Here is a 24,172-nt window from a genome sequence, read left to right on the forward strand (position 1 = left end):
GGGAAATCGAGGAACTGCGCTGGGGGGTTTGAAGGCTGTGCACAGAGACGTGGTGGCAGAGAGCCGGGGTCACGCAGCGCTCTGCTCTCCTTCCGCGCCCCGCTTTCCTGAAGTACGGCCCCACATCTGCCATCCTTTGGTACCCGCTCACCTCTACTAACACACAGCTGACCCGAACCCACCCCGTCGTGCCGCCCGAAGGCTCTCGGTGCGCCGTCCCCGGCGCTCCCAGCGCTCTCCGGCCAGGCCCCGCCGTGCCAAACCACCAGACAGCACCTGGGGCGGGAAGTTGTGCGCGGCACGGACCGCCGGCATCTGTTTATCATTGTGAGAGCGGCAGCAAAGCGTCCTCTGGATCCTGAGCTGCAAGAGCAAAGGAAATGGTTGGGGAGGTGAAATTGTTTTGGGGGGGATTAGGAGAGCATTAACGAGCGACTGGAACAAATTAGCGATGGAGCGGTAGAGACAACAGGAAGGAGCAGAATGCCAAGGAGTCCTGCACGGCCGGTGGCTGCACGCAGACCGTTCCCCACTGTTGACTCCAGTGGGGTGGGATTTGTGCTTTTGCAACTCACTGCAGTAAATCACCAGATTAATGCAAGCTGCAACAAAGGCCACAGTATGCCAAAGTTGTCTGCCGGCCCCGGGCTTTTGCCCCGCAATGTTTTTCATGCAGGTTGGTGGGATGGAGTGATAGAGGTGGGTCTGCTGGATGGTGCCAGCATCAGCCCAGGCCTCTGCACCACCACCACTCCTGCCCACGTCCAGGTCACACCACCTGCAGTGGGGGAAGAGCTGTCCACAGAGCTTTGGTGGGAATAGGAAGGAAGCGGGCAACTGGAAAGAATGAGCATTAAGGGAGAGGTGGGAAGGGTGAGGGAAGCCGACACAGGAAGAGAAGGAGGTGTAAATGGCCATGGGGGAGAAGAGAAAAAGGAAAGAGAAAAGCACAAGAACAATGCACAGTGAATGTGGGTGATGAAAAAGGGAAAGGACTGTGGAGAGAGAATCTGAGAACGGCATGTAAATGAAGAGCCAACCAAAAGGATGTGTTTTTCCTGCATTCATACCGAATAATACTTACATGTCTTGTAGCATGGAGTTCACATGAAGGCTAGCCATGTGACTGATTGTATTCAGTGTGAATACAGGGAGCGGAAAATGGCACAAAGAAAGAAAGGCAGAGAAAGAATCAGAGCAGAGAACAAAGAAGGACCTGGGTTGTGGGTAAAATACAAAAAATAACGGTAGTCTGAGGGAGGAAAATAGTGAACATGGACACGCTCAGGCAAATGCACACAAGATAGGTAACACTTATTTTGGTTCAGATGCCACAGTCCTGAGTACAATTTTCATCTGAACGTTTGCTTACCCATGTGGAACAGCCGTTGCCGTCCCACCAGAGACGTTGGCTATCTCCTGTCCAAGGCTTCGTACTGCCCTGGTATCAGCTCAGCTCTCACATGGAGCTGGTAACAGCAGTGAAGTGGTTCCTGGCTCTTCTCTGTGTCTTCCTCTTTTCCCTCTTTATTTATTTTCTGCAAAATCTCTCTGGCTTGCCTCAATAGTTTTGATTGATTTGTTTGTGGCTTGAATGGCGGGGGCTATTTTGAGAAGATGGCTATGGCAGTGGTGTGTTGCTCTTGCAGGGGGAAAAGTTGCTATGTGGAAAAGAACTACGTTGAGGTGTTTCCTAAAAATAAAATGAGATTGCTCAGTGTCCTTTGGATATGCATTCCATCCATGAGAAGATTTTCACAGCTGAAAATGCTTTGTTCCCATTTTTCATTTGCATTCTTATGATTTATTTGGTTCTGAAGGACTGCAGATGCCTTGGATGTTCCTAGATCAAATGATGGTTGGTGGGCAAATTGGAGCAGGGTGAACTTCTAGAGGGCAGCATTGGATGTCCAGAATTGAACAGGGAGAGTCTGCTTCCAGGGGCAGTGTTAGAGCTCCTTCTCTGCACAGGTATGACCCTGGACGACCATTAGCATTCGGGTGATGACTTTTTAATTTTGCTTAGAGATCCTTCAGTGAGATACAGACATAATGCCAGTATTTATTCATTTATTATGTGTATGAAAAACAGAGGGCAACCCAGAGTTTGATCATAGGACTTTGCTGTAGATCTGCCAAGCTAACATTACAACTGCCTCTGCAGAAATTCTATGGGAGTATAGTATCCTTTGGAACAACTCAAACAAAGTGCTATCCTGTAGATACAAGAGTTGCCAAGCGAACAGGTACAGTAACACAAAAACATCCTGTGGTCTTGTGAAGTCTTATGTACCATTTGTCCTGTTCGAAAGTCTTTCTGCACATGTAGTATCTGTATCTGTGCCCACACTCAGATCATTTCAAGCACAAACACGACACTTAATAGCAGCAGTTGTATCTCATGAGGCCAATATTGTAATTAATGAGATTTAAGACACATATACTGAAACAAATTTAAGTTTCTGATACCAGAAAGGAAGATCCAGTGTTTGTTTAAAAGGGGGATGAAGGGGTGGCTGTACTTTAAAGCTTCTCAGTCCAACACTGGAAAGGAATTCACAATGTATTTTTAGAGTGTTATAAAAATCTCTTACATAATGCTGATTAATTCTTAGGTTTTATGGAAGAGCACTGGGCTTTGTGTGTAAGAGTGTTGACCAGCTAAGCCACTGAAAAGGGCTGGTTTGGGCTGGATTTTTCTTGGACTGCTTAGGTACAGAATGCTGCAATTATTCAATTATTACAAGATTTTGCTTTTGTTTGGGCGTGTATGAATATTTCTCTGGAAACTGCATCTTATTCTTGGAAGTCTTTATCATTTTAAAACATATGCTATGTTATATCACCCTGTCGGAGATATGGGATAGCTACAAACTGTTGGTGTGGGTTTTTGTTCCTCTCTCTTGCTGCAGCTAGTTACATTATGGATTAACATTGAGAATGTCTGCAGTGAAACATTACTCCTGTGGCTGTATAAGACTTACTTAAACAATGTAACTTGTATTACAGAATCATGATTTTCCTCATATACTTGCAGTAATATATGCAATTAATATACAGTTCTGCCCATTCTGTTGATTTTCAAAATCATCAATCTAACTGGCAGCTTTCAGACAGCTTTTAACAAAGGCCTATTCAGGAAATTAAGCCAGTAAATGCTGCTCCCGTCTTTTAATTGTAGTTATATATAGTTATTGCTGTGTGTAGCTGGAAAGATTTTTTGGACAAGATATCATGGGAAAGAGAAGCTTTTGTTTGGTCTTTTTCAACAGATATGTGACCGAGGCAGCTTTGAAGCTGTTCCCAAGAATCCTTCTTCCTTCTGTGGGATGTCTTATCTTTGTATGGAGTTTCTGACTATGGACCTCATTATGCAGTCTTTCGTTCTTGTGCCATACAGTTGGGTAAGAATTGCTCAGGTGAGTGAGGTGAGTCCTAGATCTTTATCAGAGAATGAAGATAGCTGGAATGCCTGGTTCAGAAGTGTTAAACAAAAGCTTTGTTTTTCCCTATCTTCCAGTTGGGAGGGAATAAAAGGAAATAAAAGTAATTATGGCTCAGCAGCAGGAGGAACAATATAAAGAGAATGCTCATGAATGGCTCTTTAATAACCTATTTGTCACCCAGGTCTCCTTCCAGCAAGGGCTCTCTCTGTATCCATGATGCCATTTACAGGTGTTTCAGCCCTTCTGCTAGAAGGAGTCTCCACTGCCACTGAGAGTTAATCCTGCTCTGCAGAGTTTAGTTGCTGGAATTCTTTCATGTTAAAGGACACTTGTCCTGGGAGACACAGAGCAGCTCACTGAAGAAAGCTGGGGCATCTTGCAGCAAAGAGCCGTGGGATGAGGAGAGGCAGTACTGTACACTGAAAGCAGCTGGAAGAATTTGCTGGCTGCTCCGATTACTCCTGTAACACAGGCTGTAGTTGCTTGCTCACTCTCATTCTCCCATGAAACCTATGTTACGGCCCTGCCTCCTCCTTGCTCTTTTTTTTTTTTTCCCCAGGGAACCACAGTTTCTTTCTGTCTTTGGAGAGGAATCAAAAATTCCTTCCAGCCTCCTGCTACACAGTTCACCCTTGAAAGGGCCAGGTACAATCTGAGTGCATTTAGCTTATAAATAAAACTTGGCAAAAATGAAGCTGTCATTAGTTTATTGCCCTTAGTGACAATGATATGGTTGCCCACAGGTGTAAATAAGTACATTACTTTCCAGTTTGTGTGTGCAAGTGCAATTCAGAGTACCAGGAATTACCTGCAAAAGGCTCTGTGACATACAATCTGAGTTGGTACAGTAGAAAAAGGCATGATTTATAAGTACTGTTTTCCTCCGTATCAGCTCTTTCTCTTGCATTCTCTGGTGTCTCATGTGGTTTCCCATCTCCCTGATGTTGTTTCCACAGGTGGGGCTTTCCCAGCGTCTCCTGCTCACTCTCACACGCAGGTGCATGATGTTGTCTGATGTTGGTGAAGGCTTGAACTCTCAATGGCTGTCATGTAGAGCTGCTCAGTTATGGTCTCTCTTTTCTCCTTGGCAACATATTTTCACTTAACGGAATTACTACTTTTTTGGCTGCTAAATGTGATTGTTACTTAGTAATATCTTAAAATGATGACTGTATTACATGTAAGCACATACAGCATGTGGGATTGCCCTCATTTCTTTCAATGATATGGCTGAAACTGGTTGTTTTAATCGGTCAGAGTGAAACTACATATTATCAAACAAACCAGTTTGTAAAGAAATAGTGTGTAGCTGCAGTTACTAACCATTTGAAGGACAGCTGAAAGACATCTTTGATGGTTCAGTGATGTGCCACATCAGGAATATGAGCTTATGTGCTGCCTGGGCCCAAAACCAGAAGAAAACAGAATGAAATCTGGAGGATGCAGGTCCTTCATTGGGTAAATGTAAGGCCATTTTGAGACTGGGCCCTACACAGTGCTCCACATGGACAGATCCATTTCTGTGTGATGCGGGTGCAAGGATTCATAAGGACTTTACCGCTACGGTGCCTTGGCTCCCACTTCTAGGACTTAGCGCTATGTTAAAAAAAACAAAAAGCACATAAAACCAACAAACAACAACAATAACAACAACAACAAAGCCAGAAATGGCATTAGGAGAATCAAAACTGCTTTTAGCAAAATCAGAATTGCATTTATTTTGAGGGTCTCTACACTCAGTAGAATGTTACAAAAAACGGATGAACCCAGTATGGAATTGCTGAAAATTCCAGAGCTGGTTTGACATATGCGCTGCTATTGGCTTCGACAGGCTCATTTTATGTGTTTCTTACTTTGGGCTTCAGGACGAATCAAAATGCAATGTTGTTAGCCTGTATCAATGAGGCTGTAAGCTGGGAGTTGCACAAGTGTATCAGCAGAAAAGCGTTTGGCTTTAGCCAGCAATTAATCATGACGAGGACAAGTAACCTCTCCAGAACTCTCAGGTTTTTGTATTTATTAACTGCAGTTCATTAAAATATATATATATATTCCAAAGTAAGCAGTAGCAAAGTGGAGATCTGGAGAAATGAATGGCCCAAACTATCACACTGTGACAGCTTTGGCCAAACCTTTACTCAGTTTTATAAAACAAATATAGGTGATGTTGTGTTGTCGAAATATCTCTTTTCATTAGATGCTCATTCATGAATAAAATGGTTCATTTTATTTTTCCATGTATTTACTGGGCATCCAACAGTGAATTCACTGTCATCCCAGAGGTGTGCCATATTAGCCAATGCACATCATACATGAGTTTTATGGAATGTTTATGGTTTGCTGCTTTTTTTAAATGTGTACATCCCAAGAAAGATGGAAATCACTTCGGACTGTGGTATGGGCTTAAAATTTGAAGGAGGTAATTTCTCCGGATCTCAAAAATCATAGGAAATAGTCATTGTCTGCAGTCTTTCTCTTCTTTTCACTAAGTATGAGATGTGCAAGAGGACTCCAATAGTTTGAGTGTTATTTCATTTGCTTTCCACACCAACATTTGAGCATTTTCTTCTTTTACTTTTTATGAAATATTCATGTCCAGTTAGAAATGGATACACTGAAAACAGCTAAAATTTCACCCCATTTTGGACCTGCGGCCCAAGAAGAAGCTTATGATGATTGAAAACAGTGGCACACACCAAGTCAAAGTTACATCAGATCTGACTGATTGTTTAACAGCTGCCCAACAACGCTGTTAAAAGTAAGGAAGAAAACCACACGTTATTTATACATTCATATTTATATGTGTTTTGTTTCTCTTCACCTTCCAAGAGATCATAGATTCAGAACTGAACAACAGCATTTGGGGAATATAATCCACAGAACGTACACAAAAATCCAGCAAAATCACAAGAAAAATTGATCACTACTCACTAGTGTATCGAATCATGAAAAAGAGGTGTTGTTTAGCTCTCTGTACTTATTAAACTAAAAGTACATGGAACTTTTTTGTTTTGCAAGTTTCAGGTAAAATGCACTGTAAAACTCACTTTGTTATGTTTTCAGCTTTTCATAGGTAATTGAGAGATATGAAGAGTAATGACAAACTGATGCCCTGTTACAACTGTGCTTTACAAGCACAATTGCACCAGAGGAACCAGATTACAACCTATTCATTCTGATCTCTAGGTACAGAACGGTAAAACATGGTTATAATGGGGTATGGACAATGCCAGAGCACTGAGGATGCACTAGCTTGGAAGGGGAAACCATTTAACTCTCAATACCTTCTGTGATAAAAGTACAGAGGGACTGTGAGGATAATGTGCACTTTTGGTTCATCTTCAGTTGAATATTTTGAATAGGTAACCAGGTAAAAGGCAACTATGCTCTGTAATGTTAACACATGAAAATCATTTTAGATGTTTGCTTCGGTTTTGTGCAGAGATTTTTGTTGGTTTTTTTGTTTGTTTGTTTGGTTGTTTTTTTTTTGTTGTTTTTTTTTTGTGTGTGTGTGAGACAGAGCCTTTTGTAGAAGCCAGACTATTCTTATATTCTTTGGCATTTCCATTTATAAAAGCCACTCATGTTTACACACACACACACAATATTGTTCATCATATATTGTTCAGCTGGTAAGGAAGAAATAAAAAAAGAAATTGATACCAGTCTGCAGATGTGTTCAAAAGCTTAGTGAATTCTTCAAGCTCTGTTGTGGATCATATTTCATTAAACTGCAATAAAAAAATCCTTTTTTACCTTGTCTTTGTGTGTTCTGAGGTGGGTTTGTAAGGTTTGAATTACTAGGTAATCACCAAGAAGTCTCCTTTCATGAGGCTGCAGCTGGGAAATGGACAGTTTAATATTAATCGAAAGAACAAGCTTTCCATCTCCTTTCTCTTCTTTTTCGTCTCTGCTCTTCTGCTTCATCATTTTCTTCTCCTGGGTCCCTGTCCTAAAGCCATCTTTGTAGAAATCCAGGAACTATAAAGCAAGAGTAGAGCCTAGTTTTTTCAAAATCCTGTTTATTGACTTCAGTGAGAACAGTAACACATGAATATTCAGGATGGAAAGATCCTATTCACTGATGTATCTGTGATTACTTATTCAGCTAAGAAACAAACATTAAATGAACCTGCAGGCTTATGAAATGTTGTGCCATCACCATGCCAAGGGGAGGTATAGAAATGATCACTTCGGCCTCTCAGAGAGGAAAAACGTTAAATGCTTAAAGAAAACAATTAAGCACAAGTGATTGAACTTTGTTAGAAATAAATAGTAGCATGGTTTTGAAAATGTGTTCTGTATCTGCACCTATGATGTCTGTACAGCAAGAATATCTTTAAATGTGACACTGGCTTCCGTCATTTAATGACACATCTCAGACAGTGTCTGAGTATCACACCTTCTGCTGCTGTTTGCCTCTAAGTCCATTCTGGCTTTGCTTTCAAGCAAGTTGAACAAGAATGTGAAGCTAGTTGCAAAGTCTAACTTATTGCATTTTTGTAGATTAAAGGACATTTATTCATGCACTTCACCATTTAACTCATCTACTAGAAATCCAACATGGTGAACGAGAGAGGACAGTCCCAAACCAGGGTCACCAGGGACTGATAGGCGTCTAAGAAAGGCATTAATTTAACTCTTTATGTTCTCTGCACACCAAGGGATCTGAGAGCCTGTTGGGACATAATAGAAATCAAGGGTCTGGGCTGAACAGAGAGCTCCAAAAGGCTTCTCTTTTCTTCTTTTCTGGATATAAATAGCACATTTGAATAAAACCTTTTGCTGTTTACTTCTCTGCTCTTCTCTTTAGTTACCTTTTACATATCTGGTGGAGATATTTAGGGTGCTGGACTAAAGAATTCCACTGACTCTTGTGAGATTTGCTCATGTAGGCAGATAAGTTACTGTGCCTGAATCCCCCAGGTGTCCCTCTGTCCAATGACAGAAGGACACCGTGGGTCTGAGAGGAGAATCAAGTCCTTCCTGAGCGGCTGGTACTGGGAAGGTCACAAGTGAAGTCCTGAACAAGAGAACAGAGATGCCCTGGGGGGTTTCATTAGGAACTGCGACTCCTCCAATCTTTTTCACCTGTTGAGGTCTCCTCGTGAGATCTGGCTGACATGGTAATATCTTGGCTTCCTAGGATATTCAGCAAAGAGGTCTGAAATTTAAAGTGAATTGAGTTATTTAAAATACCTCTTTTTTGTTATTTTTTTATACCCAGTGTCAAAATGTATAGCTTATCTTCATGATGTTTACCTGACTTGTGGGAGCAAGAGTCCTCTACTGATTCAAAAGCAAGCTTGAGAAGCAGAGGTGGTTTAATTTCTTCAGTTTCCCCAATTTTTTCAATTTTCCTAATTATTTTAAATTCTCTCTCAAAAAGAAAAATAGAAGAAGAAGAAAACTATATATATATATATATGTATATGTATACACGCACACACAAAAACAAAAAACAATAAACAAAAAAGCAACAAACCACTCTTTTCTTCCAATAGAGCTGGACACTACTCCCTCCAGAGTTTACACTATCCTGAAATTCAGACTGCATCAGCTTCTGCCTACTGTATCCCATGCCATAAGTTTTAGTAAGAGATAAAGAGGTGCATTTTTTGTAAGATTGTGAATAATGTAGAAGAGTGTGGGGTAGGAAAAGAGCTCTTGTGGAGATCCTTCTTGGCCTGGAAGGGCATCATGTCTGATTAAGACAACTTACTTAATTCCAAACATTGGTAACAAACAGAGGTGTGGAGTGGCATGTATATGAAAGAGGAGGACTTTTTAATCTCACAAGCTGGCCTCAGGGGTTTTGGTTCAGCAATAGACAGAAGTTATATAGAATTCCCAGAATACAGCTGGTGCACCCATAACAGCATTGGCTATAATAGGATTTTTTACTGTGCTAGGAATGAAATATCGGGCTCTCATTGTTATCTTCCCTTGTGCAGCTGTAAAGAGTTTATTTGTGAGTTTTACAATATCCAGAGGTGGTTCCTTTGTACCCTTTTTCAATAAAGTTGAAATGCCAAAAGTTTTTTAGTTTCTTATTACTCTCTTTGCCCAATAGAAAACCCTTGTGGCAGTCCTGAGGCTGGCATGCCTGCCCTATCCAGAATGATTTCTGAAAGAGGCTGTTGTAATTTCCTTGCATAGCTGGTTGTCCTAATGCCATTTTTAGTTAACCCAATACTGAATCTTTTCCATCTTGTTGATTTCTACAAGCTCACGCCAGACGGGTGAAACATTTACTGAGGGTTCTTAAGTGTTTCTTTATTTTATCTATCCTTGAGAAGACTCAGTTTTTGGAATTCTCTATGTGATGTACTGAAATTTCTTGTAGTGTCTTCACCTTACAACAGAAAAAAAATCTCATATGTGAAAGGGGAGAACACGTTTCACTAGAAAAATAAATGTAATTGTCCTGAATGCCAAGGAATCAGGAAGCCCTTTTGTTTCCATGTGCAAGCTTTCTCCCAGTTCATATCTACGTGAGACTGCAATTCCTTGCAGAGTTTGGCCCTGATTTCTCATTGCCCAAAGTTGAAGTTGGAGTAGGCACTTGACCGTATTTCCCAAATACTCCATTTTCCATCATCAGTTGGTGGCTGCTCATGCAAATTGTTCTGGATTTGACACTACTGTTTGAATGTATTCAGTAGTGACAAAAACATTCCTTTTTTAAAAAAGCTGTCCGAAAGAAAGGTAACTTTAATGTTAATGGCAATGAAAAATTAATCTAGCTAAGAAATACACAACCAGAAGGAGAGCCCTTTTTAGATTATATTTATCTTCCTCCCTGCATACTGATTTTTAAAATCAATTTTAAGATTTTTTTTTTTTTTTTTCACTTTCTTCCACTATTTTTATGAATTCCCTTTCACCTCCACAGATGTTTATAATGTCCAGGGAAACTGTGCATTTTAAATTCAGGTGTAGCAACTCTGTTATCATGGAACTTGAAAGGACCGTGGTGTAGAACAGGGCACTACAGCTAAGAATGAAGGAGATACAACACTAAGTTTTGGAAAGACATGAGGGAAACTTTGAAGAGAATCTTTCCCTTAACCCTTTTGGTGAATCTGCCACACATGTCTCTCTCCAGCAGCTATTACTCAGCAATCTCCCTCCTTCTCATTCAATAAATACTTGGACAGATGGAAGTCAAAACAGTAGGGGAATAATAAACTATTTCAATTTGTAAGAACTAGCATCTAATAGGAGCATTGCCACTGATTTCCATGATTACGGCAGTATCTGGCTCCTAGTACAAATACAAACGTCGTAATTTGTTTTCCATCCTATCTGATGTCAATGTAAACAGTCTTTTGGAAGGATTTGTATATTTCTCTGCAGGAGGATGAAACCTAACTCAACAGCACTGTGTTAATTTATGGGGAGTGTAAGGGGAATCTGATGAATTTAGTGGCATTGTCCAAGCTATCTGAAATGCAGAAGATATCTTAGATAATGAAAAGCTTAAGTTTAAAATATGTTGTATGTTCATTGGTTATGTTAGAAACCAGATATGTTGAGATTTGAGTGGAAAATGACCAGGACAAAGCAAAACACATAGGAATAGTCAGCACATTTGTTACAATTCACTAAGTCTTCTAAATACATATTTAAATATTTCTTGATATTGTTTATATGTTAAAGTTTCTGAGAAAAGTCAATCTGTGATACTCAAAGAAGGCAAGATTTAATCCAGTCTCTTCTATCCTTTTAAAAATAATCTTTTAAGAATAATCATTCCCAGAATATTTCTTTGCTTGTGCCTTGCGACTTGAATCTGAATTCAGAAAAATGTATTTCCCAAGCAAGTCTTGCATTCATACTCAAGTTAGCAAATCATTTGCTCACTGCTAACAAACTATCCATATCTTCTGAGGGAGGTCATTTTTCAAGTGCCTTTTGTCTGAAATATTTCAGGAGTTCAGTTTTCAGAAGCAAGCAGATAAACACAGTTGGTGTTGCATGTACTCGTTGCCTGTTTGTGCCTTGTTGTTGGATGTGGTGTTGGCATTTAGGGGCAAGCTTACCTCCTGACAAAGAATGCTCCAGCGCACTGTGGGCCATGCAATCTTCCTGTTCTTGCCTATAGGCCTGGCTGTTAATTTTGAAGTCCAGTCACTGTGTCCGCAGCTAACAGCATTGTTTACCACAAAAGATTCCGCAAAAAGCTGCTGCAAAAAAAATTGCTCAGTGGTCAGTCGTGTTTCTTGAAATTAATTTTCAGACTGAGTAGCTGCCTGCTGTGAGGACGTTTATGGTAGACTGTCTCTCCTGACTGCCAGAAGTTGCCTAGGACCTTTTTGTACACAAGCAACACATTTTAAAATATGCACTTGCTTAGGCACATTATTATTCTAAATGTCTTGAAGTTATGTTCTCGCTCTTTGTCACCATAGAAATGATTATACAATTACTTCCCAGTTTTTCCAAAGAAGGACTGTCTACGTGTCTGGGTGCAGATACAAAGGCTCTCCAAGGCACTGAAGAATTGATCACAAATAAGAGACCATCTCATCACACACAGCAGCAAGCGGGGAAGGAACAGTCATAAACCATTGTGGATCAAACACGGCACTTTGCCCCGTGGACAGATGTAGTGGCAAGCTAAGGTGCCGAGCAGCTGTGCAACATCATGATTTAACCAGTGTTTAAGGAAGAGATACTTAGCAATTTAATCAATGAGACTGATTTCCTTTTTTTACTTTTTTTCTCTGCAGAAGTGCACTTGATACATTCTCAAGGTAACCCCTATCACACATGGTGTATTCATTTCCTTTATTCCTCTTTCTTGTTCAGTTTACATTTCTGTCCCACTATTCATCTGTGCTATGTCTATAGAAATAATCTTTCTCGTATCCAGGCTTTAGTGTCCAGGTTTACTGAAAGCCCCATGAATCTTCTCCTCTGAGCAGTGCAAACACTACACGTGAGAAAGAGAGCCCAGTCAAATCCAAACAGACAAAAATAAACAGGAATATATATATGTATATATATATATATATATATATATATATAAAACAGCAACAGCAACAAAGCCTATAAGGAAAATGCAAACAAAGGTGAAAGGCAAGTGAAAGGATAAGGTTTCTCAAAGCAGCTGTCTAGGAAAATGAAATAATAAATCTTCAGAAAAGAAGATTTAAAGTGTTTTTCTCTGAAGCAGGAAGAATTACACTGAGCTTGGTCTCAAAGTTCATCTGATGCTGTGCTTCTATCCCACCCAAATTAGCCACTGTTTTTATTTCTCTGGACTTTTGTTTTCTGGCAAGTTCAGCCAGAGAAGTGCAGACAGGTAGTTAAGATAAAGTTGGACCTTAACTATTACCTAGCAACTTTTCAGAACCCTTCTTTTCATTCTAAAGCAGTCAGTCTACTTTAAAAGAAACACATTTTCTGTGTTTTTCCCTATTTTCAAGCAGTGAAGTAGTACTAAAATGTAGTGCCAAAGCCTTTTATTCCAGTATTTCCATCCCATTAGAAACCACAAAGTGAGGCAAATGCTGAGAGCAAGCTCCTTCCTGCAAAACTTCCAGATCAGTCTGTTGAATACAGAGGTTTGGATGAGTTTGATTAAGCTTGCAAAGGTTGACTTGGTCCTTCATCCTTCGCTGGCAGGTAAATTGAATCATGGGGTTTATAAAGAATAAGCCTCGCCAGACAAACCTGATTGCATTTTTGATGGAATTACAAAATTAGCAGATGATGGGAGAGCAGTAGATGTAATATATTTGAATTTCAGGGAAGCACTCGATACTGCCTCATGAAGTCTTATTGAAAAATTATTCCAGATCAGCTGCGACTAGAGCAGCATCATGTGAGATGAGATACGAACAAGTGCAGCACTGCAGGGCAGGAGAAGCCTGGATGCATTGCGCTCAGCCTGGGCCAGGCCTGGAGCCAGCTTTGGCCTGCGGGTGTGAGCCTGACTGCCTGTCAGGGCATCAAATTGCCCAGATGCTGACATAATGGAATTTATGTACTTGATGCATATGCATATGCTTGCATACATCTACACAACATAAATTGGCTGGCTAAAAGGCAGCCCTGGCAGGCTAGCGAGGTAAAACACTTAGAAGGTGTAAGGACATAAACACAAATGACAGAGACTGCACCAGAGAGCTGGGGATGCTATGGCTAAGTCCTGGAAGCGCCTTCTGAGGGAGGGAGGATGTCATAGGATCACAGAAGCGTAAGTTGGAAGGGACATTAAAACCCAGCCAGTTCCAACCTCTCTGCTGTGGGCAGGCTGTCCCCTCTCCCAGCTGAGGCTGCCCAGGATCCCGTCCAATCTTGCCTTGAGCATCTGCAGGGTTTGGGCAACCAAAGCTTCTCTGGGCAGCTGTGCCAGGGACTCAACGCTCTCTGAGTGAAGAATTTCTTCCCAACATCTAACCGAAGTATTCCCTCTTTAGTTTAAAGCCATCCCCCCTGTTCCTATCACTACCAGACCATGTAAAAGGTTGGTGTCTCTCCTTTAAGTACTGGAAGGCTTCAATGATTTCTCCCTAATGCCTTCCCTTCTCCAGGCTGAAACAAGCCCAACTCCCTCAATCTTGCTTCATAGGAGAGGTGCTCCAGCCCTCTGATCATCTTCATGGCCCTCCTCTGGACCCACTCTGTTAGTTCCACAACCTTCCTGTACTGGGGGCCTCAGGCCTGCACACAGTACTCCACTGAGTATCCACTACAGTCTTGGGATTCAATGCAGAATGACTGGGTGCACAGTGAGTGGCATAACAGGGTGGTTGGGATTGAATCAGTAAAAAAAAAAGTCATAGCTGAAGTACGGTTGAACTTCGAACAGTGAAAATCCTGGGTTCATGAAGTTCTCAGTGGAAATGGAATACAGCTCATCCATCAAGACGCATATCTAGATTGGGGAAAAACTGTTTGTGTTTTTTTCGTGTGGATTCTCCTGGCCTCTGCCAATTCCTTGAAAGCTCACAGGAGTCTCAGTGGGCCTTGGTTACACCTCAGCAGAAGACAAGCTCTTATCCACCCAGTAGAATAATATTTCCTCTGGCTCTCTGCCATGTAGAAACCAGATCTTAGTGCTCACCTCCATTCTTTCTTTTAGTCTCTCTCTCCCCATTTGTTCTGCATGCCTTTTCTCTCATTGTTGAGAGGGTTAGCTCTGCAGGTGCAGAAGGGCAAGCATAAACCTTTTCCCAGCAGCATCCATCCAGATCCATTAGTTCACTTTGCAGGAAGTGCTGCTAGAAGTGTTCCTGCACTGGGACATCCTGTACCTTTTGCCTGTGGAAGAGAGGTTGAGTTTGTCACCTGGTTGGGGCAGGTTTGCTCATGCAAGCTACCAATTTGTTATTCTCTGTTCAACTGTTAATATTTTGTAAAGACCGAGGGCCTAAATCTAACAACTCACCTAAATCTAACAACCCACTGCTTTCCTAAGACCTTTTAAGTCAACTTTCAAAAGTTTTATTGCTAGGTTATATACTCCTTCGCAGAAGGAAAGCTATAAGCCTAAATATTATATTAAAAAAAAGTGTTTAAAGTTCCTTTCTGGATTGCAAACCTATTATTAAAGCAGGATGGAAATTAGTTTGTAGTCTGCCTCTTACATAGAGCATCTGTACTGCCAGAGTCCAAAATGAAGTCACTTTTTTGGATGAGGTGCAGACCACTGAAGGCTTGGAAATGCCACTTGTAATTAAAAACATTGGGCCTGGATCCTTCTGTCTTTATCGAGGTTAAATGGCCACTGAAAGCAATAGAAGTTGAGACTGAAGAACAACAGCATGCCTCTTGTCCTCTATTTTCTCATATATTTCACTGTTTATAGATGCTAGGAAAGCTTTGTGCATTTTGTACATTTGAACAGTAAAGTGGATGCAATTTCCTCTAACTTTGATAGTGACTGTAATAACAGTTAGTGCTCTGGGAGGCCAAGCAGAGCCACCTTCCCTCTGTATGCCATAGAGATCAACTCTCAGCTTTCCTGTGTAGACGAATCTCTTGCTGCAGCTTTCTTTGCCTTTTTTCAGCTTTACCTGTTGTATTTCCACTGAAGCCTCATTAACTTTATGGTTTGGAAGCGTTCATCACCTGAAAGAGCTTAGCACAAAGAAACCTTCATCCTGCCCAAACTATAACAGCACCAGTACTAATTGCAAAAGATTTTAATTCTTCAAAATTTGACGCAGAATCTATGAATAAGATTCAGTATGGGATGCATAAGGAGAGGAACCTGGCTGGAGCTAGATACGAAGCAAAATGCAGTGACCTGAAACTGGTGGCAACCAAAACTCACCAACTCAACATCTTGGCTGACATCTCCTGTCTGAAGCTCCATAGTGCTGCAGAAGCCTCCTTTCTGTTTGGATTCTCCCTCCCTCACCCCAGCATGTATATTGCATAGGATCTTACCCTTGCAGAAATACAGCTCCAACTGCTTTCTCTCTACGTACAGTGGGGAAGACAGAACCACTGTGTCCCAGTGTGCATAACTGCTCTCCATATTCAAGGAAAAAAGCCTAGACTAGAGGAGCACACCCCAAGATAAGGCTTCACCTTGCCTTGGTACCTAGGGTACCTGGGGTAGCTCAGCATGCTGTATCAGACAGCCAGGAGAATCAGGGGGAGAACCCTGGTACAGGGAGACAGAGCCCACAGATTTCTGCACTCCAGCTGTCTGGCTGCCTGGCCCAGCCTCCCTGTGGGATGGAGATGGAATGCCACTGGGAATTTTTCTTCTTTTTTCCTGGCAGGAATTGTCACAGTTACAGTGAATTCTTTGAAACCACATCTTTTCAGAGGGATGCCCCTTTCAGCGTAAGCCTTCTATGCCCAAGTTGAGATTTTTTCTGATAAGGACTCCCAAATGCACTGAATTTGGCATGAAGGTATTTTGTGCACTTAGCAGACCACAAGGTAGAGGAGATAAGCCAACAGCTCATTAACCCTTGTATCCCTTTCCTTTTAACAATATTCATTATATCATTTACCAACACAGTAGAAGTACTGCAGGCAACTGTCAGGAAAGACTTGAGGGTCAAGTGCAGCAGGTAGGCATCCAGACTGGAGCTGCTCAAGTAAGTGGTGATAGGAAATCATCCATCAGGGTGCAGCTGTTCCTGCACGGAACTAATCTGCAATGCATCTCAGTTGAACAGCAACATTTTATTTTAATTTTTGTTTTTAATTCCATCCACAAATGTGATGTCACATTCCCTTTCAATGTACTTGAGCACTGTATTTTAAGCTAGATTACAGAATTCCAACCTGCAAACAAGAGTAAAACTGTGGGTTAAAATTTACTGGCGATTTCTGATGTAGAGTGCCCAAGAGTTCTGCAGGTGATGCTCCCAGGGGCACTGCATGTTGTGAGGGGATGGCTGGGGTCCCTGCTTAGAGCAAACTCAGTATTTCCTGTGGGAGTGAATCAACAAGCCTTGTGTACAGGAGGGTGATGGGGCAGAGCGTGTACTTCTGTCACATCAGCTAGCTGAGCACAACAAAATGAACAACAGATTCCACTAACAATGCGGCAAAACAGCTACTTCTTATTTTTGTTCTGTTTGCATGGAGACAGTTTGTGTGCCTCGGTCAGGAGCACTGAGTTTTGGGCTCCCCAGTGGGTGCAGAGATGCAGGGATGCAGACAAGGAGTGCAGCTGGACTCTGGTGTGCAGATTGGTAGGGACAAGCTGACAGAGGAAATCTGTATGTTATTAAGCAGCTCAGTTAATAAAATCTGAGTATACCTGACACATTTAAAGGTTTAAATATCTCTTAAAATATTTTATTGGCAGAATTTTAAGGCCATAGGTATATCTGTGCTGAGCCACAGGACTGTGAGAATGTCTCATGATGTTTCGTGCGTAGAAAATATCAAGAAGGGCAAAAAGGGCAATTCTAGGTACAGGAAACAGTGGAAAAAATCCTACATATTCTGATACTTCTAAACATTTACATTTATAAAAACACCCATATACTCTTTGTGCAAAGTGGTTCTGTGCTGGAGAAGCTCAGAATGAAATTAGGAGCAAAACAGACTCTGCAAGCAGCAGCTCTAAAAGGACACTAAGAGGAAAACACTAGAAGTCAGGGACACTGTAAAGCAGAGGTAGAGATGCTGCAGTGGGTGCTTGAGAGAAGGACAATTATATGCTCAGATCGGGGAGGCAGCAAGGTGAGGAGCTTGGAGATGTGTGCCCAGCTTTAGTTTTGCGTCCCCACACTGTTCCTCCTGGGACAGACACCAAAGGTGTCACCAGCAGCTGGCAGGGGTGGTGCAGGGGAAAGACTATGGGATTCCTCTTACCACAGCTGGTACTGGGCAACTTTGTTCTCACTGTGATCCAAGCAGTGCGCCTTGTGTTGCTGCAGGATGGAAGGTTGTTTGGCACACAGTTACTGGTGTCACCACAACCAAGCAGGAAGCCCAGTGAAACCATGCATTGAAGCAGCACTTTGGGTAAAGAACAGAGAATCGCTGATAAATTACGGCCTGAATCCCACAAAAAGCGCTGCCTTCACATCTGAAATGCACAATAGAAAACTGTCCTAAATGATCACTGACCTTCAAATGGAAGGAGGAAGAAAGCCAGACCAGACTTGACAATATCTTCTCTGAAGCAAAAAACCTAAATTTAACTGGATTCTCATGGAAGATCACGTGTGCCACAAGAGGATAAATTTGGAGCATTCTCAGTTTCAGAGTGAATATTTTATATAAACACACTAAACAGTATAGGAAAAATACAGTGCTCTGCACACCAGCAGTGCTCAGCGAGCGAGGAAACCAGGCTGGGCCAGATCTCAGCTGTAATTCCCCGTGCAACTTGTTCTTGACTATCAGGTCTCCTGAGAGATACCTTACATAACAGGAAATTGTGGATAATCGCAGAAAATACATCAAAGACATTTCAGATATTTCTAATGCAACAGAAACACATGAAACACTAGGAGGGGAAAAAGAAGAAGCGTAAATTAAGGTTTAGTTTTTTATCTTGCATGGGCAGGGAGCTGTGTGCAGGAGCAGGGCTGGTGTACCGGACTGCAACCAGCCTGCAGCGCGGCATGCAGAGCGTGTGATCCCAACAGGAGAGCACGGAGCGGGAGCAGACGTAGCGGATCAGAAGCAGTCAGGGGACATTAACTGCATACATGCATAATTATTACTACAGTGACCTGATGGAAATTCTGCCAGGGTTTCAAAGCACTGCTGCATACCAGAAACACGAAGAATCAAACCCCTACCCTCTGTGTTAACAAATAGAAATGACTAATAATATTATAAACAAATATAGGTCCCTCACAGCCTCTCAGATTTTGGCAGGGATTTGCAAGAGAGAGTAGCTGGGGCTTCACAATGGTGAAAGACTGCGGTAATGCACTGGATCACACTGACTGTTGTGTCACTGGAGCCTGTGCGGGAACAGCTATAAAAATAACAAAACACGAGAGAGAGGGAATCGCACCGCCACAGCCGTGCTGTGTGCTCTGCGTCCACCTGTCTGTCTCCATTCGTCTGTCTGTGCTACAAAAGGACAATGATAACTCAAACGAGAAATTCAAATCCACCGCACTTTTTCTTTCGGCACGGTGTAATGGTGCTGTAATGGTCCACAAGAACAGAGTTGGGGGCTGTAGAGTTTTAAAACACACTGAAATTGATGCAAGGCAATCCACTGATCCATGGTTTTGTACCAGCCCGACTCAGTCTAAGGTCAAATCAGAAAAGTTTTCTGATGAGAGCTATAGGACTGCTCTCTGCTTTGCTGCTGACTGAGCCGGTTACCTTTGCAAGTATAGCATAACCAGGAAAATAATCCAAAAGAAAGAAAATAAATCTTCAAATTTAGGTTAAAAACAAAAGTTATGGTAACATAAGTGTCTTTAAGTTTTGCAATAATCCTCCAGTACTTTTGCATCCCAAAAGGCTCCAGATGTGACCAGCCACTGCAAAATGGCAAGTTGTTTATCAGCATTCTGTGCTGTAAACTGGCACCTGTAATTTCATTCTCCCTTTGCATCAGCAGAAGGAAGATAACTAGAAAAACCCCACCAAGAAGGGTTTCTGTGAGTTAATGTGAATGCGTTTATAGTAAAATGTCCCGTCTGCCAGCCTCAAGGTGAGGCGTGCAGCATCAGATCCTTCCCCCCTAGCTGCAAGCATGCAGCATGATCCGAGTGTTTCTCCCTGCTGGGTGCTGAGGGTAGCTGCATCAAGCGAAAAAGAGAAAATGCATATAAGCCAGTTACTGATAGCACTGCTAGCAAACACTTTTTTCCTGCTCTTTTTGCAAACTGCCTTTCTCAGCTGAGCAAACCACATTCCTTTGGGGAACCTTAAAGACCACTTGGCACAGCCAGCCAGACCCTGCAAATGCCCCAAGCGAGAACCAGGTGGTGGAGGAATGGCTGATGGGGGACTTGTCCAGGATTAGGGCTTGCGACCACGGACCTGGTGAGCTTCTCTTCCTGCTCTGCTCTGTTTGCTGCTTCACCTTGTTTTGGGGATGAATGCTTTCTCTTTCTGACTTCTTTCTTCCTTCTTCATTGTTACAGTTGTTGAATCCCTTTGGCGATAAAAGCGATGAAATGAACCATGCTTGGCTCAAGAGGCGAATGTCTTTTCAGAAAGTCACCTCCTGATTTGTGAGAAACACCTGCCAATTAGTAGGCTTAAAAATATCACCGGAGTTATGTAAGATCTTTTAAAATTCTTCTGCTTCTTGACTCTGCAGCACTTCACCTTTCACTAGAAGTAATCAACCTTCAACGTACTTTAAAATAAACTCAAAACCAAACAGCCCCAAGGAAATAGGAGAAAGAAATCACTGAGTGCTCGCCTCTGTGTTCAAGTGGATGTGGCCCTCAGACACGGTTTAGCAGTGGATGTGGTAGTGTCAGGCTGATGGTTGGACTCGTGATCATAGGGGTCTTTTCCAACCTCAGTGATTCCATGATTCTGATTCTACACAAAGCTATGGAAGCAGCGTGCAGCCTGATCCTGCGCTGGTGAACTTGGCAGAGCAGTGGTCCCTGGCCAAGTACACCTAAGAGATGGTGCTGGTGTGATTGGCCCCACCATCCTTCTCTGCTAATGTTACACAATGTATGTGACACTGTTCAGAGTTTATTGGCATGAGGATGGCAACAGTTGAACTAATTCCAGGCATCCTGTTCTTCTAAAATGTTGAAGACTGTGAAGATGGCTCTTCTGGAACAAGTTCTGGCAGCTGTCTTCCTCTGCCATAGCTGCAGCTTTGAGGGTCAGAAAAAAATTATTTCAGGTAATGGGGGTCCCTATGAGGAGTTACATATACATACAAGCTACAAAGAGATAAGGGTCAGGCAAATGTGTTGCTTATTGTGCTCGTGCTGTAACATGCATTTTAATACAAGGCTCAGGCAATATTAAATATCAAGTCCTTTGCAGTTTCTGTTTAATATGTTTAATACTATGAAGCAGTAGAGTTACTGGCTTAAATTTAGAGAGGAGACTGAATGTAGTACGTGGTATTTTCTTTTTCAGGAAGAAATTCAGGGCACTGAAGTTAATAAGAATTTTTCTCCTGACTTCTGTGAGATTGGGATCTATTTTAGGGTTAGAGTTTCCACATTACGAGAAAACCAAAATGCACCTTTCTCATTCTTCACCCTCCTACCTGGAGGTTTTTGGGACCTGCAATGCAGGAGGATCTATGGCTGTGCTGCAGGTACTCCAGGGAAGAACCAGTGGCTGGCAACTGCTTGTTCTTTCCGGAGCCTTGCTACTGAGGTATAAGCAAATATATTTAGGCTGATTACTTCATTCTCTCATCAGAAAGATATGTGAGTAAGAATTGTTTTATATCTTGTAAAAACAGCGCTACGCTTGTACATGCATGCGTAGAACTGTTAGGGATTTTACAAGATACATGGGAATGTGCGCCTGCTTATCGGAGGAGAGGAGCGAGCCCGACATTGAAAAAAAAACCACCCTCTAGCTGAGACCTTGCCTGCCAAGTTTCAGCTGCGTATGCTCTGAAGCACATACTCCCACGTCCCACACTGAGAGGTGAATGCACTCTTTAATTTAGAGTGAAGATTTAGGATCAAATTCTGCTTTCATTTACATCATTAAAACCCTAATGAGGCTGTAAATCAGGATAAGAATATGGTTGAGGTCGATGGGGTTGGGTGGATTTAAATGACTGTAGAATTTGTCCATTTTAGGTGGAAATATAAACCAAAGACTAGCCAAAAAAGAGCATTAAGAGAAAGATAAATGCTGAAAGAAAAAGATTTCACATTCATATTAAAATCTGAACTTCATAACAAGTATGCTATGCTGGCCTAAAATAATTTACAAAAGTCTGGATCTCAAATTTTAGTTAAAACATCCTTGATTAGGTAATTTAAAAAGCACTTTAATACTGAGGTTGACAATTTTCTTTCATTAAACTGCTACTGTATTTCCCTACTTACTACATTTCCCAAAATACACCAGCTCAACTACATTTTCTATGGTTTCCTCATAGTTAATAGGCTTCAGTGTTTCAGGTATTAATACAGTGTGGGGTGCCAGGGCAGTACACATGCATTATATTCACTGAGAGCTTTGGTTATGCATGAATAGAAAATTTGTTCTAGAAATGGGAGTAGTTTTCCTTTTGCCAATGTGCAGTCTGAACTTACTGCTTAACATCCTCCTAGGCGATGCATTTCCAGGGTGGTGCGGTGCACCAAAGCAGCTGCCATTTCCTGAGCTGATGTTGACATGGCAGGTCACCCGTGGGGTTGACTGTATTCCACCTCTTTTTTCCAGTCTTTCTCTTTTTTCCTGGCTCTCTTTTATATCATGATTAACAGATTTCCATTATATTTTTAGTCTCAATTAATGCTGCTTTATGTGTTTCAGAGCAGGAGAGCGGAGCTGGAAGGCTGGAAACGTCTCCCGTCCTGTACGTCCTGTACAGGTCACTGGTTTCAGTGGCAGCCTCCACTAAGCACAGCTCAAGGAGTCAGGCTTCTGAGCTGAGCTGTAGCCAACTTATTTTTGTATTCCTTAAAAAGACATGCAGTACTTGCCAGGAAACACAAGAAAATAAAATGAGTCACTAAAACAGTAGTTGTTTTTATTGGAAATTATTAAAACAAATAGTAATGTTATCATATGTAAACTTCATTATTAACATTTCTAGAGCAAAATGATTTCTGATAATGAGTAGAGGCACAACGTCAAGAGCCATTTTGTCTTACAAATAATATTAATATGAGCTGATGCAAGTAGTGAGATTGCCTAATATAATTTTGCTGACACAAGACATGTAATGAGAATCTATGGAATATGGCATATAAACCCATTGTTCAGTGAGCAAAGCTCACATCTTCAAACTGCACAACAGCAAATCTATGATTTAATTGTGAAGCTCTTTCCTTACAGGCGGCATTAATTCCATATGCCACTGATGTTAATTATGTTTATATTAGAGAGACATACAAACACGATTATTCTTCCTTTTCTAAAAGGTGAAGGAGAGGTTTTAAAAAGCAAAACAAAATTTCTCACAAGATTTCAAACCCACGAGAGAATTTACAGACAAACAATTGCGCATAAACAGACTTGAAATTATTACTTTTTTTTTTTTCTCTGTTGCAAACCTTGTGATCACAGTTCAGGATTCTCCATATTTTTTTTAAACAGCAGTATCTCTTTTCTTGTGTGCTTTGATCCATCTAACAAAATCACACCGCATCCTAACACTGAAACACAGACTTTAAGATTGGCTTACATAAAGGGCAGTATCTGAAGGAATGAAAATGTCAATGGATTTAAATTATATTGTTGAAATTACTTAGTACCTGGAATTCTTAAGTCTCACATGGGTGATATTCAACGCCCTTTCTGTTGTTGCTATTTAACCCAGTAGGTCATAGTTAGTAAGTGTAAAACTGTGTATGCGTAGACATATTTTCTAATTTGATGATTGCACAAAAAAGCATACATTACAGTAAATCTTATAATTAGATTCCTAGTGAAAACATTTCCATTTCAGGGTCTAAAATCTATTTTCCGTGACATTTCTGAAATATTTGCTTAAAATGTGCTGTTTCTACAAACAATTCCAACAGCAAACCTATTAGTTAAAATATTCACAAAAAGTAAATAAGAGGAGCATGAACAGAGCCAAACCAAATTCAGCTTTCTGTCTTGGTAAACACTCGGGAAGAACATTTTTAAAAGCGTGTTTCTCACTCTAACTTGGAGTCCTGCTGTGATAGGCATCAAATCTTTCTAAATCATCTAAATACATTGTTTACAGAATTACAAAACATAGAAATGTACATTTGCTTCCAAGAATAACAGAAGAACTGTTATAAAAATGAAATTATTAAGGTGGCAAAGTCAAGCACTCAACAGATAGGAAGAAATGATGCAACTCTTGCCCAGGGACCTCAGCTGCTCTCCGCACACATGCGGACAGAATGCTGTCTTGCAGAACATGTAGTCATGCTACACTTTTGAAAGAATACCTGAAAATTTAGTTCACAGAGCAGATTTAAAAGCTATGGAGTATTTATGCAACCTCATTTTTCAGTATGGCCACAGCCTTAGATGTACTACAGAATACTTTGGTCCCTGTTGTGAAAAAAGAAATATTAACTTTCTCACTGGTTTTTCTGTGACTTTTATGTTATTGTAACATCTGGAGGCACAATTATTAATTGTATTAATCAATGCATTTCCAGAAAAAG

This window comes from Tympanuchus pallidicinctus, unplaced genomic scaffold, assembly GCF_026119805.1.
Source record: "Tympanuchus pallidicinctus isolate F22 unplaced genomic scaffold, pur_lepc_1.0 scaffold4, whole genome shotgun sequence".
Lineage (NCBI taxonomy): Eukaryota > Metazoa > Chordata > Aves > Galliformes > Phasianidae > Tympanuchus > Tympanuchus pallidicinctus.